This window comes from Triturus cristatus, chromosome 9, assembly GCF_964204655.1.
Source record: "Triturus cristatus chromosome 9, aTriCri1.1, whole genome shotgun sequence".
NCBI lineage: Eukaryota > Metazoa > Chordata > Amphibia > Caudata > Salamandridae > Triturus > Triturus cristatus.
In genome coordinates, this window is record NC_140592.1 from 514,828,464 (window position 1) to 514,833,370 (window position 4,907).

The 4,907-nt window shown below is 45.6% G+C and overlaps 1 pseudogene across 1 annotated transcript; it reads right to left on the minus strand.

The window, feature by feature from the left end:
- Positions 1–1,138: 1,138 nt before the first annotated feature.
- On the minus strand, positions 1,139–2,199 carry LOC146798215 (elongation factor 1-delta pseudogene; annotated as a pseudogene). Its single transcript, XR_014968639.1, has one exon. The product of XR_014968639.1 is annotated as an elongation factor 1-delta pseudogene (transcript).
- Positions 2,200–4,907: the final 2,708 nt, after the last annotated feature.

Sequence of the window (4,907 nt, forward strand, 5' to 3'; positions counted from 1 at the left end):
TGATTTATATTGCTTCGTGATTGTATTGTGGCTTAAAGTTATCGTATGGTAAGTATTATCTCTTTAAATGTCACTGCAGTTAGGAAAATACTAATATATATTGGGATTAGTGTAGGTTTGAACATTAGAATCTTCATTTCTACATATTAATTGCTGCTATGTCTATTTTGCTTAGTTAATGTTCGGGCTTACTAGGCCGCAGTACCTAAGATGGTGTTCTCTAAAGCAGATGCGACCATGTGCGTGCAATGATTTCTGCGCATGCCCGAATAGATCTTGAGATCACAAGGTGATTTGAACTCCTGACATAGTGTTCCTTGCCAAGGCCGATTTGTTGGGAACTTGACCACAAGCCAGAAGATGATCGAATGAGAACTTGGGAGAAGAGAAACGATGAACCTGTCAATAGGACCCTTTCGCCTTGAAGAGATACATTTACCGTTCCCGCCTGAGAAACGGAAAAATAACTTTCAATTTGTGACCCCTTGTGCCAAGTCACCATGAAGAACCATTTTTGCGCTGGGAAAAAGTGCAATGAACCATTGATAACCCCGAACTGTCCAATCAGAACATTTGGTCTGCCCCTAAAGTTGCCATATCTTGTATGAAGTAAGGGTGAAAAAGGATATAAGAACCTTTCATCAGTCATTATAGAGTTGTTGGCGGAGTTGCGGTTGCGTTTGTCTTTGGGTTAATTTTCTTTGAGAAGAAGTTCTTGTTGGGTGGTTGTTCTTTTTCAAAAATCTAAAATGTATTCTATGCTGTCAGTCTGAATGTGGAATTGATCCATGCTCCGGATTGATGTATGGACTTTGCTGAGTATCTGAACTTTATTACGTCGCATCCTGTAGTTTGCACGATGGTTTGATCCTTTGATGAGGGTCAGGCTGTCTTTTCCCGAGGGAGTCTTCACCTGAGACTGCAGATAATTCCCTATTTGATCTGAAGCTATCATCCTCTGTTTATTGGTAAATGATTTACTGCATTTTTCTTAAATCTATGTCTAAGAGTAATTTTTAAATGTTTATTTTCTCTTTAATAAATCTAAATTTAAATAATGATCTGTAATCAGTAAATGCAAGATTTAAAAATTTGATTAATGTTTAGATAAACAAAATTGAAATAATAAGAAATGAGATTGTTTTTTTTTTTTTTTTTTTTTTTTTTTAGATTTTTATTCTGCATGGTTGACCTTTATTATTTATAGTAAAGCCTACGTCAAGTCTCAGATCTTGTTGAAAGCAGCAATGTCGACACTCTGCACGTAATCTTCAAACTTGGTGATTTCCTCCTCCAGGATGTCTGTTCCAACCTTGTCGTCTTCCACGACACACTGGATCTGGAGCTTCTTGATGCCGTAACCCACCGGAACCAGTTTGGAGGAGCCCCAGAGCAGGCCGTCCATCTGCACTGTCCGCACGCACTCCTCCAGTTTTGCCATGTCCGTCTCATCATCCCACGGTTTGACGTCGAGGAGGATGGAGGACTTTGCAATAATGCCTGGTTTCTTGGACTTTTTCTCCGCGTACTGGCGCAGCCGCTCTTCTCGGATTCGCTCAGCCTCTTCATCTTCTTCATCATCACTGCCAAAGAGGTCAATGTCGTTATCATCGTCTTCCTCAGGAGTAGCAGAGACTTCAACTTTCTTCACCGGAGCAGAAGGCAGGGCATTAGTAGTGGGTGCCACAGACGGAAGGGCTGCGGCGGGCTGGCGAGAGACCGGGGATTTCTCAAGTGCTGTGAGACGAACCTCAAGCTTCGAGATTGCCAACTGCAGATCTTCAACAACTTTGTGGAGCGACTGGTTCTCTAGCTCCAAATGGGCAACTCTGGTGATAAGGTCACTGGGCTCTCCACCTGGTCCAGCAGGAGGAGCCGCGCTTCCGGCCAGCGATTTCTGGATATTCTCCCTGGCTCTGGCAATGTCTCGGAGGATTGTGCTCGCTCCATCCTCCTCTTTGTGTGGTGATTTTGTGGCCTTTTTGCAGGGAGATACAGTAGCCTTCTTGCACGGAGACAGATTTGCATTAGCAGGTCTACTCAGCTGCTCGTAATACTGCCTCTCTGCATCATCATACCTTGGCTTATCAAACCAGACCTTGTCATACAATAAAGATTCTGCATCCATTTTTGCAATCGGCGGTGCAGGGGAGCGCGGCTTCTCCACAGCGGTTAGTACGGCTGGCACTGCAAAAGGGCAAGAAATGAGATTGTTGTTCTTAAATTAATTACTGAACATATCAAATGTTTTCTAGGCTTTAATTGTGTTTTAGCTGGTTCTAATTCATCATCAACCAGTCCAACTAGTTGGTCCATCGACCAAACAGTGGAGTGCCTTGATGATAAAGACAGGATTCAGAAGACTGTATATAGAATGTATATATAATTTAGTAGAAAATGAATCCTGATAGATAATAAGGTACCCACATGGTCCAGCAGCCTTTCTCCTGTGTACAAATTCGAGTGAGTTGTGTGGATGAGAAGCGTGTTGGTGTTATGGGCCCCGCCAATGAATGAATGTATGAATGAACAGTTGTGAATAGGGATCTGTGACATAAGGAGATTATGTAAATGTTGTCCTCTGCGCTGGATCACACCCATCAAACATGTATTGCACAGTACCTCCAGGAATGGTGCATTTCACCACCTAGGGAAAACAATGTTGTTCAAAGAAATACCAGAATACAAAAGTAGCGCTACATTGGCAAATTCTGTAAAGTGGTGCTAATGTGTTTGGGTGTGAATAAAATCAATCTGGCACTTCGCAACAATTCTATCTTGCTTTATTTAGTTATTTTACACATTTTGAACCTGTCATTTCTCTCTGTCCCAAGGCTGCAAATTTCAATAGAAAAATGTCAGAAAAAGACAACATTTCCAGCAAAAGTGTTTTTTTTCTTTTTTGGATCCATTTCATGGAGGAACAAATAAACAAAATGAGAGGAAAGAAAGAGTAATAACAGTTTCTTGAAGTCACAGTTTTCAGTAAGTGAGGAGGAGCAAGACAGAAAGAGAGGGCGGAAGAGTAAGAAAGAAGGTGGGGCAGCTGCCAGCAGCAGAGCAGAAGTGGACACTGTCCTTGTCTTCTCTGGGCCGGAAGGAAGAGACAGAGGGCCATATGTACAAAGACTAGCAAAAACTACTGCTAATGCTAGTTAGCGACAGTTTTCTTACTGCTGTGTACCTGTGAAAACTAGCGCCTTGTTAGCGACATATGTACAAGACGTCGTTACATGGCGATAGCGTTAGGGATCAGCGGTGAAAACTGCCGCTAACATTAGCGTGATGGCGATAGGAATGCCGGTGTTAGCGGGCGAAAACCCAACGGCCCATTAGCAGCAAAAAAATGCATGTTGTTTGCCTCTATTAGAAAAAATAGCCTATCAGTCGACCTCCAATGGAAAATAGGCAAAAAAACAATGAAATGCAGAATAGAGCAGACAGGGCCAAGTGCCGCACACATCAACAACCCCCTCAAGTCACCCAACATCCAGGATGACCTGGAAGAGAGCCTGGATGCCTCGCTGGACCTGGCCTGGAGCCTGGATGTCTCGCTGGACCTGCGCCTGGAGCCTGGACTGGGATGCTGAGGAGCTGTGGAGTCGATGAGCTGTGGCGGTAGACATTGAGGAGCGGCGATTGCCTGTACCTGGTAGTGAAGTCTGGCCGGTCACATGGACACACATGTTGCTGACCTGTGTGAGAAGACCGCCATGTGTCTCTTGGAGCTGTAAATGGTAGAGGCGCTCCTGCGCACCAACGTAGGGAGGTCTGCATCGCATACTAGAATCCACCACTATACCGGGGTCAACGTAGGTGATTACCAATGGTGGGCGGCACCTCTCTGCATCACAGGTCGGATGATATTGCGCTGGCTGGACATTGTGGAGGGTGAGGCCCCTGAGCTTCACCGAACTTGTGTGGTGGGAGTGCTGCAACTTTATGCCTAAGGGGGCCTTGCTGCATCAACTGCATCAGGAGGTTCACCAGCGAACTTGGTGGTGGCTGCTTTACCCAGGCTTGTGAAATCCCACCTGGCTGAGGCTCCTGCTGGCTGAGTCACAGATTTGGAGAGAGTGCAGCGGATTGCGCCATAGTGTCAAGGTCCAGGTAAGGAGAAGGTGGGACGCGTAGCGGAGGAGGCCTGGGGTCAAGTTGCCCAGGCCTAGCACGTGTAGATAACGCACACCCAGTGGTGGCTCATCTGCTATGGCAGAAAAGTGTCACCCCACTGCTTTCAAGAAGAGGAACAATCACCACATGATGACAACTGATGTAATCGTGCCATGTTTCCTTTGCTAGCGGGAGGATGGGTAAGGTTGCTCCACTCATGGAGCAGGGACGGAGTGGCATGCCCACTCAAGTGCGCAGTCACTGTTTGATCGGCCTGCTCAGGCCACCCAAAGCAGTCATGCACATTGTCCTGCATTACAGCCTGCATGGAGAACATGACCACCTCTCCAGCCCCTGGCTGAGCACCTCGCCCAGGAGCCAGTGACCAATCTCAACGCTGCATTGCAGCGTTGTGATTGGTTTAGGGGAGGGACCCCAAAGCAAATCCTCAACCCTAAAATTCATCTTTGAGCCCCCAAAACTCACCCTAAAAATCATATTTGACCCAAATGCTCACCCCAATTTCCATGATTGACCCCAAAACACATCACAATTTTGAGATTTTACCCCCTAAGACACCCCGATTCTCAAATCTTACCCCATAAAACACCCCAAATTTCATCTCCTACACCCGAAACCCATACCCACCCTAAAACTTAAAAATACCCCATTACTGACCTCACAATGCATTGTAATAGAATGCGATGTAAAGGCACCTGCGTTGTTGGAGTTGTGTTGTATAGGCATTACGATGTAATGCCTGCGTTGTAATAGACGTCTCCTGTACCAAAGGC